Raw genomic sequence first — 13,869 nt, 5'->3', positions numbered from 1 at the left:
GAAACTTGACGGAATTCATGTAGGTTACAGAACTGTGCCAAGGTCACCCAGCTATGAAGTTGTAAGGTCTGGACCAAAGTATAGTTGTGCTGCACTTCAAAACCAGAACACCGTTATGTATCACTTAGGCTTACTATAGTTTCTTATGGTGTACAAATTAACTCCAGACAATATGGTCTACAGTATGTTTACACAAACAATATGGCATGTGTATTACATAAAAACAAAAATAATGTATATGAAAAAGTCTATTCTATGTTGGGCTGAAATATACATGAGTTATGTAAATAAAATATCCCACCTTCCTTCATTGAACTCCAAGACAGTTATTAAAAAACACAATAGAAAAATAAAAAAGCAAGAGTTCCATATATAATTTAACAAAAAGTCATTTAAACAAATAATAAGCTTATTTTAAACTTTATATATCAAATCTACATGTATAAGTAATTGAAGCCATTTACTGTTTTCCTCTTACAATGGCACTAAGGTAACACAAATTCCATTTATGTTGCCTCTTTTTACTGTAGAAAAAGCATTTCCATTGAGATAATTGATACCCACTCAACTATGGTCTATTCTCATTGAAGACACTGTAATCTTTGAGCAGCAGCCTTTTAATATTTTTCTTGTCCTGAAAGTGTACTATTTTGTAAATTGCATTTTTGTTGGACATGTTAAATAATGATGTATATTGTGAGAATTTAGCATAATATGTGGTAAATGGAGAGTGATGAATGAAAGGCCAGCAATGGTATTTGTGATTGCTGTAGGAAGGGGGGAAAAGCAGAAGAGGAGGAGGGGACTGAGGGAGGAGGAGAGGATGCAGGCAGTGAGACAGAGAGGCAAAGCGGATGCGGGGAGAATCGTAGGAAGAGCAAACGCTCATGGTGACAATTTGTAGCTCCCTTCTTTGTGGCAGAGGTTTTGTCTGAGGCTTCAGAAGTGTCTGAAACCATATAAAAATGTAGGAACTTTCCCTGAACTGTGCACCTCACCCTATTCTTCATCTTAGGCTTGGTGTGAAGTTTCCTTTCATTTTCCTTCTTTTGTTTTCTTTTTTAACCTGAGTTGGTTAGCATTTCTGTAGGTTGAGAAGAGAGTGATGAGAGCTGAGTGCCCGGCAGAGACCTTGGGGTTGAAAATGGAGAGGAGGGTGAGCGATGCTGCATTTAGTTGTCCTTTGGCCACTGGAGAGCATCTTGGTTAAACTGTTGACAGATTCTCTTAAAAGCAAGGAAGGTGAACTCTAGTACCCCAGTACCAAATGGAAGATGGGGAGGTTCCTTCCCAGAAGGATCAAAACAAGACCTGTTTCATGTGTCTCTCTGAGCTCCCCTGAGAGCCCACAGTCACACAGGTCACAACCAAGGGAAAGGAGGAAAAGTGAAAATATTCTCTGTTGTTTTCAGAACAGTCCATCATGCATTTGGAAAAAAATGGACAGTTCACACACACAAAAAATGTTTTTGTCTGTTTGTTTTCTAAAGAGAGAGAGAGCACGCACCTCCTTCCATGTTGGGATTTAAGACTGGTGTGGTATTGTGAAGGGCTTGAGTAAGCAACCATAGTGTTGAGAGTTCGTGGGTATAACATCTCTGGCATATCTAGAAGACACTACTTTGCACCATTTCTCATGGTCCTCCTGCTCTTACAGTCTTTCCACCCTCTCTCCCATGATGTTCCCTGAGCCTTGCGTACAGCGGTAGTTGTGTCCCATTAGAGGACAGATACTCCGCAGTCACTGCTCTGTGCACCTTGCTCAGCTGCAGCTCTGTGTAATGGCCTCCATCTGATGCAAAAAGAAGCTGTGATGAGTCATGAGAGCTGTACTTATCTACAGGTACAAGAATGGATATTCAGAAGGCAGCCGGCCACTGTATTACGTCAGCAAGATGGTACTAGGGGGCTCTCCTCAGGGAAATATGACCTCTCCAGCTGCGGGTTCTTGGTGAGGTTTACAGTACCAGGTATGAGCTCCTCTTATTAAGTGGGTTTTAAGTCTAATCAGAAAGCTGACAGTTCCCTCTTCAAAAAAAAAAAAAAGTCCTTCCCATTGGTTAGAAAAAAAACAAGCTAGGGCTGGCCCAGAAGCCTCCTCACCAACGGCTAGCTTTCAAGGTGTCAGAAACTACTATGCAAGCTGCCAGGGGAGGAAAGGTACCAACAGTCAAACTAACTGTGAACACTGCCAACTATGATAATGATTGGCACGGCATGCTCATGTCCAAAATGCAGTAGTGGCACTGATGTCTTTTTTCTTAGATTGGCATCTCACTACATATGCTGAGGTATCACTGAACTCATTGTCTTCCTACTCCAGCCTCAAAAATACTTAAAATATTTACATTTGCTAGAGAGAAAAAGGAGTGTACGTTTTATCATAGTAATTGAAGATGATTTTTATTGCACATGTAGACCTTCAAGCCTAAGGGTTTTTGTTTCGTTCTGTTTTGGCTTTTCAGATAAATAGCTTCTCATCTGAGTAGTTAAGTTCCTTGGAGGTAGCTGAGAGGGCTCCATGAAGATGAAGTAGAGAAAAAAGGACAATCTAGAGTCAGAATAGCTGTTTTACAGCTTCCATCTGAGTGGTCTTAAGGGAAGGCATTTAGTCTATTTGAGCAACAGTTGCCTCTGCTGAAAATGGGAAGTCTAATATGTAAACTATATGGTTAGTGTGGGAAATAATGGTGCCATTGCCATGAATGCCCAGTAGATCACAAAGAGCTGTGCTTCCCCCCCCCCCGCCTCTTCCTCTCTTCCTCTTCCTCCCCCTCTTCCCCTCCTCCCCCCACTCCTCCTCCCCCTGCTCCTCCTCCTCCTCTTCTTCTTGTTCTCCTCAAGAATCTTGTGGGCAATTAATGGATAAGGTAACTCATCTTATGGCACTTTAATACATAGATGATATTATTATTATTTCTATTATTATTATTATTATTATTACTATTATTATTATTATTATTATTATTATTATTATTATTATAACTCTCATATTTTCCCTGAAAAGGAGTTCTTTTTAATGTTTGAAGGCTGATTCTTGAGTTACTGGGAGCAACCTGGTAAAATATTAGATTCAGCTGCTGATTTTAACCTTGGGCTTTCAACTAAATACACACACACACACACACATACATATACACACAGGCACATACACACACACACACACACACACACACACACACACACACACACACACACACGCACACCTTTTTGTACATATTTCCCTGCCTTTTCTTTCACCTTCTTCTCACCCTTTTATGATTTTCCCTTGTTTTGCCCTCCTTCCCTCACCCCTTCATTCTCTGTTCTGCCTGCCACCAACTCTCCTATCTTTTCTTCCATAAGTTTTATAATATTCCCATAAGGAAATGTTGCCTGAATCCTTAGTGGCATGTTTCATTTCTTCCTTGACTGAGGCTGAATGCCTGGAAAGCTTTTTCATTGTTTCCAGACACAGACTGGTAGGTAAAATATACTTACTTACATGTTATTTACCAACCAGGTCCAAAAAATAAACTATAAAGTTAACACAGTATCTACTACGCACACTTAGACTGAAACACATTTTCCAGGCATCCACAGCCTAGAGAATGATAAGTTTCCTATGAGATGAGAATTGTTGACTGACTGGACCAGAATGCACTAGAGTTCACAGAAGGACCCTGATTACACAACGGCTCCAAAGGATAGCATAATTCCGCTTTGCCAACACCCACAGTTTGTAGTTTATTGACTTGATAACAAATCATATTGTCTAGATGTCCTTGGTTCTTTTTCACGCACACACCTTCACCCAGCGCTCTCTCAGCCAGGATCCCAACAGTTCAAATTATTTTTTCATTTAATATGTAATATTTCTTTGAAAGATAGTAATTCTGAGAAAGGGATATCCCCAGGGAAATACTAAATTAACTTCTATGAATATTAATTAGAAACACATGTCCATAGATTCCCCTAAAGCTGGAATAAAAGGCAATAACAAAATTTATAAACTCTTATAGGTTAAGGCTAACCTGGGTAGATCAAAAGTCCATTTGAAATCTGTTGTGGGCTCTGAGTGTGGTGTGTGTGTGTGTGTGTGTGTGTGTGTGTGTGTGTGTGTGTGTTAGGATTGCAGTTTTCAGAAAAGCAAGTGCTCCAGCCACTGACAACAACTACCCAGAGAAGGCCCAGAATTTGACTCTACTCCCCCATCACGTCAACTAGGACAACTGTCTTCTCCACTTCAGTTTGAAGACCTCAGTGTCACCTGTGCAGATGAAACCACGCGCTTTGCTCCTCTATCTCCCTCCCAACATTCTCTCCAAGTCATGTTGTCAACTCATACTCTAATGAGAAACCTTCTCTGTAACTCAGACCAGTGAGCTGACCCACAAATCTTCCTCTGAACCCTTCAGTACCTCAGAACTGCCTGAGCACTCTCTCTTGTACTGAGTGTAGGTGTCTGTAGCAGCTTTCTTTGCAAAAATAAGGGGAATTCGCTCATGTGAAATGCTCACTCTATTTTCTGAATAAAAGCTAATAGATTCCGGAACAAGTCCAGCCATGCGTCTTCCCTGTAAGCCTGTGTCCTTTAAAACATCCCATCTTCCGTGGGATTGTTCCATACTAACAGGAGAAAGGCTCAAGAGGTTTCTAACCCCCCTGAATGGGTTCTGTACTGGTGGAATTTTAGACTCCGTGCAAGCAGTGTAAGCCTTGAGCGGTATGTCTTTGAATTGCACCTACTCAATCTGCTTTTTTCATCAAGACTCATCAGCACCACAACAGCACTGACCTTTTCCCTACTTCTGTGTTTAACCCCCAGCAGTCCTCATTATATTGCTCTGTTCAACAAATGTGGATGTCCAGCTCTTTCGCCTCCTTCCATCCCCAGACAATTTAGAGTTGACTCTAATAAAATGTTTTGCAACTTACAGCATGAAATCGTTAAAGATTCTCTGTCAGATAATTGATAAAAAGAACAGTGCAACCTGATCTTAGTGATCACTGGCTCAAAGTTCATATGCCGATACTTGTACAAACCATACCTCAATCACCTCTAACCAGCTGGAGGAAGGATACCACCCATCAGCAGAGGGACGCCGATGCTGATCTCTGAACCTCTTTACAATCCAACAGCTGCTGCTGCTGCAGGACAGTCAGGCCATCACTATACCTGGGATGCTAGGATACAGACAGAGCCCTTTCCATGTGTTCCCTGCCCAGCACCGAGTGGATACTCTGACCTAGTTTCCCAGCATAATCATGGCTAGGACTGTGACTAAATGCATATATTTCCTGTGTAGGCTTTTGAGTAAGTCTAGGAAAGCAGCCGCACAAGGCCTGTGTCTCCTCAGACACTCCCACTGACTAATTCCATCCCAGTTCCATGACGTCTTTTCATGAAATGTTAGTATAGACAGCGGCATAAAGCGAGGGAAACTGTTAGAAAGCCATTTGGGTAGGTACCTTCCTTAGAAATTATAGTTTTAAATCTCAAGTAGAGGTTAAAATTTGGAAGCTGCAATAATTTTATGAAAATGAGATGGTTGAACTTGACTTTAATAAAATCACATCATGCTTACTTCCCAAATAAAATTTCCCTTGACATTTGTCAGTTAGCCCAAATATAAGGCAATGACTGATAAACTTTCTTTGGTTGTTAATGAAACTTAACAAGCTTTTTAACCATAATACATTTACAGGACCTGTTTTACTCTTGGGAATGTTATTAAAAGGCCAAAATAGGAATACGTGATCACCCTGCTTACCTTTAAGCCTAAAATTATACTTAATCTAAACACAGCAGCATGCAATGATACCATAAAGATCAAAGTCCAACTGTTAATCAAACTGGTCGCATGGCTTACAGTACACAGAAAGCCGCATGCAGCCGCTTAACAACTACACTGCAGTGAAGACGGAGCATACAATCAGATATTCAAGAATGTTTTCACCTCACAGACATCCAATTAGGCTTCAGAAATGGAATAGATTTCCAGGCAGGGGTACAGATTGAGGTTTAAATATGTCCCCTTGTTTAACTAACAGGAGCCTCAAGAAGTTGATATTTGAGGATAGGATTCTGCCTCAACTGGCAAAGTATTTACCACGCAAGAATGAGGACTTCAGTTTTATCACCAGACACACACACACACACACACACACACACACACACACACACACACAAAAGGTGATTTTCAACAGCAGGGAAGGTAGGCACAGAAGGAACATGGGGCTCACTTGACCAGCCCGTCTGACTAACTCAGGAGCTCCAGGCTCATTGTGAGATTCTGCCTCAAAAACAATAAGGTTGACAATGACTGGCGTATACACTTGACATAGTCCTCTGGTCTGCCTATGTACGTGTACACACTGGTATACTGACTTCCCTCTCTCTCTCTCTCTCTCTCTCTCTCTCTCTCTCTCTCTCTCTCTCACACACACACACACACACACACACACACAAAGAAGTTGGTATTTCCCTGTTCCAGAAATTCATTTGAATCCTTTGAGGATTTGCTTTAGATTTGTTAATTATTTTTCTGAAGTAATCCCAACTAGATGACAATTTGCTTATTATTTGTATGAATATTAAATATAACATTATCACACATTGTACAGTTTATGTATATAAAAGCCTCTCCCATATAATGCATATTTCCAGCACTAGAGAAAGAAATATGAATTATTAACACTTGCTCTTTGAGCTGTGTAAAAATAACTCTTAGATCATGGCACTAAACACTCAATATTCTGGTGTCTACACTAGCTGCTGGAAAATTCATCTACAGCATTTGACATGAGCATCCTCCCAGGTGAAATACTCTGGGGGAAGCTCTGTAATTCATTACGTTGATAGGGTAAGGCTGAGTAATTAGATCATCTTCTTGTACAAGGCTACATTTTAAATGACCATTTTAACTCTATAAATTAGGGTTGGGCTGAGAATAAAAGGGTCCTGAAGACAAACCAAGGAGTCACTCTACATGAAATAACAGCTGCATAATCTCATACTATAAAGGCTCACTCTCAAAAGGCATGCGTAGACTTTACATTAAAGGAAATGATTATATAGAAATGTAATATACATACTGTGACACATTCTGCCTTCGGTGGGTAAAGCAAAAAAACGAAAAAGTTTAAAGGCGAATGACCACACCATGAACAGACATAACCGATGGATTTCCAAGCGTTATCAAGAGGAAATGAAGCCTCACCTCATATCCCCTGAGCTTTGCACAGATGACTTTGCATAGCTGATGCCATTACAGAGACCACCTGACATACGATGTTGCAGCCTTCCTTGAGTATTCAAGTCACAAAACAGGAGCCCAGCCTAGAAGGCAAGTGAGTGAGACCAATGCCTGCTGTCCTGGTCAGCTGTATCTTTCCTCTCGTTTTCAGCCACTCTGTGCTACAGAGAGTTTGTCATTCTGGAAGACCTGCTTTTGAAGTACTAATCTCATCAACATCTTGTTCTCCTTCAGTGGCCAAGTGATATGTGAGGACCAGAGGGCGTTCTCATTGGAGGATTTGCCTCTCATTAGGTAGCAAGACAACCCATCTCCGTCCTTGGGCTTGAGCCATTGGAGGACTGGGCATCCTGTGGCCACTCTGGTTCTGCTTGGCCTCCCTTCGCATCACATTGTTTCCTCCTTTCCACCCTTCTTTTTACACATTACTGAGAGGTTAAATTTTTACAAATCATATGTTCATAAGACATTTTTTTGTCTTCAAATTGATAGGAGATAAGGAAGCTCACAACCTGGCCTCCCAGGGTGGAAAACTCCACTGGAGATCTTGAATGTCAGGACATGAGTGTACCTGATTGTATGTTTCAGGTGGGAAATTAAAATAAGATGAAAGAAACTGAACACACACAGACACACACACCCTGTACACACAACACACACATACAACACATACACACACACCTTACAACACACACACACACACAGACAGACATGGACACACGGACACACACACACCCCCCACCTGTACCCCTCTCACATCGCACACATACAACACACACACACAACACAATACACACACACACAACACATATACACACACACTTAAAAACAATAAAAATAGATCTTCAAAGGCCCAAAGAAAGCCTTCCGATGGTGGCTGACTCCTTTATCTTTGAGAGAGGCCTGGAGTGAAATGGCCAACTGTAGCTACTCTCGGATTGAAGCAACTGAAACTGAGGAGCCTAGATGATCATTTGCCTTCATCACCTTCATGTCACCTTCATTATCATTATCTCAAAAAAGTCTTTATTCCCCAACACTGACATGCACATAGTTGCTGTAAGCACAGGCAAGGCACTGAGACCCACTTGTATTCACTGCTCCCTTTGGACATCGCATAATTGATCCCTAGATTTACCTGAAACTTGGACTTTATTCTGAAGACCTTATATCAGTTATGACTTTATCCTAAGATCGAGTGTCTTTTATACTTTAATATCTATTCCTTACCTTTGGAAATGGAATTGTTTTCCCAATGGTTCAGCAAGCTGTCCTTCGGGCTTTTGCTATATCTACAGCAACCAATCTGTTGTGGAGACTTGTAAATAAGCAAGGCTTTGGAGACTGGGTGCATAATGAGAGATACATTGCAACAATAAACATTTTAGGTTCTTTGTTTAAACTAGCAACAGTAGCTTATTAAAAGTTGCTGTGGTATTCCCCTTGGCTCTGATTAGAGAGAAGTCTATTTCTTTAAATTTAGTATATACGTAGGAGGTAAAAAAGAAAAATAAACAAATTTAGTATATTTCCAATTTAATTTGCTCATGTACTTATGAATTTCCCAAGTGATGGTTCAATAGTAAGCCCATCTTTAAAACAATTATGTGGTCTCAACCTGCAAAGAAAGATGGTGTTACCTTCACTGCATTTCCTACTTTTTTTCCAAGGGTAACATGCCCTTTTGAAGACCTCTCTTTTCAAAGAAATTCTATGATTTCATGAAGCCTTTTATCTATTCTTAGCACTCTTGTCAAATTTAAAGAAGAACACCAAATGAGGAAGAATCAGGAAAATAATATCTACTTATGTTGAACTTAATTCAACATTTCCTATTAGTCAATGATCTACTTACTGAAAGAAATCTGGGCTCTTCAGACAAATTAATGATTTGTAGTCTGGGACAGAAAATGTATACAATGTGCCAAGAACCTTTCACACAGCCAAAAAGGAAGGGGGGAAAAAGAAGGGAAGGGGAAAGAGAGAAAGGGAGGGAGGAAGGGAGGAAGAAAAAGTGAATTAAACACACACACACACACACACACACACACACACACACACCTGCATATAAATATAAAATAAGTATGTCAAAGATATATCAAGAGCTCCCAATTGCCAGAGTTGGAACAACTTGGTAAGCAAAATGAAGTAGTGGGAAGATCCATGGTTGCACATGATATAAAGAAATGATTAAATAAATACTGAACTGCTTTATAATATGTACACTAATATAAATTGGGTTGTGCTTTGAACAAACTGTTCTATTTTCTGGGATTTAGTTTTCTTGTCTGATAAATGAAGAGACAACACTGTAGAGGAAGAGTTCATATTGAATAACTCTCCACTATCAAACACAATATTACAATAACCTTATGTTTTAAAATAAATAATTAAAATTTAATATAAATAAAACAAAGGAAATCTACAGGCATGGGCAAAGACTGAAGCCCCATGGTACTAATGAGATGAAATTGTATGAGACTAAATGAAATGGCTGAGCTGTGCTTTCAAATGGATAGAGTTGAGTTACTCACTGTGCTAGGACTATTCTCCTTGCCTGCCAAAGTCCAGCATCAGTGTTAAGGTTGTCACATGAAGCTGGACCTCAGGATACAGTAAGTAGGCACAAACATTGAAAATGGTGTTGTCACGTCTGAGATAGGGAAACATCCATTAAATTGCTAAGATAAGATTTTCTGTCAATGCAGACAACCAGGAGATGTAAAATGAAGTGATCACAAAGTGGTCCTTAAAGAGGGGAGTACAGGAGAAACTCCATAGAAAACAAATGAAAATTTAAAGATGAGTGAATTCTTACAGAAGGAAATCAAAATAATGGGGAAGATAGAAAAGAAGTTCTTTTTGTTTGTTTTGTTTTCCGTTTATCTTTGGATTCTTCAAGATATCAAAGATGAAAGTGGGAAATTCAAAAGGAAGTTAAATACTAGCCTGATATAACCAAAGCCATTAAGAAACAAAAGGTAGAGAGAACTGAGGTAATTCCCCAGGTTAAACAGTGATGCAGTGATAGGAAACTTAGAAAAGAGTTAAGAATGTGTGGGAATCAACATGTGTTTAATAATAAGAAAAAACATACATAATAAGAAAGAAGGGCTAAGAGAGGTAATTCTGTTATTTCCTAGAATTCAAGCAACAGGGGGTTTTCTATGAGAGACCATGTGCACAGACAATAGAAGAAAGAAAATAAGTCCACACATGGATGCAACAATAGAAAAAGTCAGTAAGTCCCACTAGATGAGACAGTTGTTCAAAGAGGACAGTAATCATGGTGGCAGCTCACTTTTCACCAATCAAAGACCTTATCCAAAGCCCTGTAGGAAAATAATTGTCAAAAGAGACTTCAGTGCATTTTAGAAAATGTAAAATGAAGCATCGTTAGCCATTGAAGGATCGAGTTTAGCACTCAGATCTTTGCTAAAGGAACTCCTAAAGGATATAGCTCATAAAGAAAAATTCACAATTCAGGGGTAGGATCTGAAAAAGTTGACAAGAAACCAGATATTGTGTGTATAAAAATATACATGTGTTTACATAAATCAGGAAATAAATGAACTGTCTTTTATCTTGAAAACACATCAGCATTGAAATTTGAAGTCTCAACAGCACGAAAGCCAGGGTTGGGGCATCTCCAGAGCAGTGAAGCGCACTGAGTAAAGGCTTTCCTTGCATTCGTGTTTGAGAATTAATAATGACTAGAAGTATCAAAAGGCAGAGATAGCTCCTAAAAGGACAGAAATGAATTGCATAACTTACGAATGAGCATAAGAGGGAAAGGGACAAATGAACATTATATTAATCAGATAAAGACTACTAATGGAGTAAGACTGAGTTACAGGAAGAGAAATCTAAAATAAAGTTAGAAAAAAGTCTACACACAGGGAAACAATTTTCAAGATAATAATTTATGTCTACCTTTGATAAATATATATTGAATTTTTTAAATATATAAAATATAATTATAATTTTATACTTACAAAAATATATTATAAATATTTATAAAATATTTAAAATATATAAAATAGGTTATTCTGATATATATATATATATATATATATATATCATGTATTACCAACTATGTAGAGTATTTTACATAGTTTAAGAAAGTTAAATTTACCAATTTCATGATTGTGTTTCAACATTAGACGAAAGGTCCCAAAAAAACTTAACTTTTTGACATCTGAATTATTTATTAAAACGGTGTCAAACAGCAAACTATCCGTGCTGATTAATGAAGAATGACAGAGAGCCAGTTGTTGCATTTCCCTTTGGATATCTTCTGGCTTTATATCTTTAACAAAATGTGTTTGGGCTGCGTCATTTCTCCCTTGTCTACTAATACACACGTCTAAACTGCCTCCCCCCAAAGTGCCTTAAGCGCTGCAGGACAGGCGTGGATCAGCCCCAAGGCTTTCTGATGGTGAAGCCTGTGGGTCTTTCCATTACATCAGGCTATTTAGTGTACTGGTTACAATCGATGCTAGCCATTCCCCAGGGTAGAAGACTTTGAAAAGTTCCTACAATCCCTTGGTTTTCATTTCTCTGTGGCTCTCAATGCTTAGGTTGCACCACTTTACCCTGGAGAGGTTCTTTGGAGCCTTAATTGAGAACCACAAAAGATAGGAAGATCTTTAAATGAGTAGCCCCGAGTAATTTCCCTTAGCGGGCTGCTCTTCGGAATTTCATTTTCAACATGAATGGTCACACTTCAAGCAATGAATGAGACGCATTGTTCTGGAGGGAAATGACGCACTCATCTCTGTAGAGCAGCGGAGAGGCTCAGAGCCACTTAGGAGTGCGTCAGCATTTTCATCAGAAACCCATTAGCAGGGAAAAGTGCCTGGAGGCTGCCTCCGAAATGGATTTGCTGAGTCACGGCTAAGAAGAGGCAGCACAATGGGACTCGCAAAAAACGTCACAAACATAACCACCAACCTATTCCAGAACACGTCTTCTGGCGAGACTGAGTCTTATTCTGACCCCATTTTGACCTTGAATGTGTTCCTTGTTGGCGGTTTGTTTTCCTGCTTAAGAAACTTTCTTGTTATCAGTTTTCATCAATAGGCGTCTCTTACTGGGTCACGCCAGTTCTCAGCAACTGGCTAAAACGTTAGGGTAGGGAGGAGGGTTTATTGATCGTGCAGCTCCCTATCTATTGATCTGACTGATGCACACCACGGGGTCTGAAATAGAGTAACTGGATGTGAACGGTAACCAATAATCTAAGATTCAATCACATTTTTAAGTACAGTGAAAATTTCACGTCTCTGATTCACTCCCAGAATAAAGGCCTGGACGGAACAGGTGGCAGTGTCACGGTCTGCCTTTTTTGTTTTGTTTTTTAGAATATATTTATGATGGAGGATAAAAGGTATATGCCACATACCCATCTGGGAACGTAGGTTGTTTGGGCATGGAGTGCTATTTGCTGCCAATATCTAAAAACCCGTTCACAGTTCATGATTACCCCAAGCCCAGCCCGAATCTATCTTACAGGCATTCTTTCTCCTACCTTTGCAGCCTCTGAACTCCTAGCATGTAGTATTTACTGGGCTCTGATTTAAATGGGTTCTTGGTTTATGAGTTATTTCAAGGACATTCTATCAGCCACACAAACGGTGGAGCTCCCGGAGAGCAGCCCTCCTCTGAGGCACAGCTTGAGAAGGCAGCTGACGGCATACAGGGCACAGGAGAATCAACTCCGCATCGATTGCCTCTTTGTAAGCCAACACAGCAGAATACACTTCTGGGTTGGGTCTATTTCAAAGATACTGAGTTGGTTAATCGGGTTAGATCATGGAGTAAACTCAGATTATTTACAACAGCATTCCTTTCAGGAACTGAAGCAATTTGTTCTTTAAAATGTTTCTTAATATTACCTTAAAGTCATAAGATCCTTTCTCTCTCTTTGCCATCTTCCCTCCAACAGGCCAACAGCTAGCACCACGAAGGTGGAGTTGTGCAGTTTCGGCGGGTACAAGATCTACCCTGACAGTGGCGGCATTGACGGGGAGGTTTTCCAGTTTCTTAATGCAAAATGCGAGTCCACATTCCTTCCCAAAAGAAATCCTCGGCAGATAAATTGGACTGTCCTCTGTAGAAGAAAACACAAGAAGGGACAGTCGGGAGAAATTCAAGAGAAAAGAACCCACCGTGCAGTCGAATTCCAGCAGGCCATCACTGGTGCATCTCTTGTCAATACAAGGCTAAAGAGGAATCAGAAGCCGGAAGTTAGGAAAGCTCAGCGAAAGCAGGCTATCTGGGCTGCCCCGGAAGCAAAAAGGCTAAGCAGGCATCAAAGAAGACAGCAATGGCTCCTGCCAAGGCCCCCACCAAGGCAGCAACTTAACAAAAGATAGTGAAACCTGTGAATGTCGCTGCTCCATGAGTTTGTGGAAAATGTTAACTTGGTAGAGTTTAAAATAAAGATCTGTTTCTAACTCAAACAAAACAAAACAAACACACACAAAAAACAAAAACAAAACTAAAAACAAACAAACAAAAACCCTAAACAAAAACAAACAAACTTTAAAGTCAATTTTGGTTTAGTAGAGAAACTGAGTGACTCTCATCACTAGCTGTAAACCTTACACTAGTGTATAATTGCTTCTGC

General features: G+C 39.9%; 1 protein-coding gene and 1 pseudogene across 3 annotated transcripts in view; one reads left to right on the top strand and one right to left on the bottom strand.

Moving 5' to 3' along the window:
* The window catches only part of SLC14A2 (solute carrier family 14 member 2), a 413,945-nt gene extending 406,530 nt beyond the window's left edge, over positions 1-7,415 (bottom strand). For both annotated transcript variants that reach the window (XM_084778783.1, XM_084778784.1), the window contains exon 1: positions 7,203-7,415. The gene's annotated coding sequence lies outside the window, so the exon portion shown is untranslated. The remainder of the gene's footprint in view (positions 1-7,202) is intronic.
* On the top strand, positions 1,821-13,644 carry LOC311595786 (large ribosomal subunit protein eL24-like; annotated as a pseudogene). Its single transcript has 2 exons — positions 1,821-1,951; positions 13,186-13,644. The product of its transcript is annotated as a large ribosomal subunit protein eL24-like (transcript).
* The last annotated feature ends 225 nt before the right edge of the window (positions 13,645-13,869 follow it).

The sequence above is a fragment of the Acomys minous genome (genome assembly GCF_964271855.1).
Source record: "Acomys minous genome assembly, chromosome: 4".
Taxonomy (NCBI): Eukaryota; Metazoa; Chordata; class Mammalia; order Rodentia; family Muridae; genus Acomys; species Acomys minous.
Note: the sequence above shows the minus strand (reverse complement) of the source record. Positions and strands in the feature narration are given on the sequence as shown.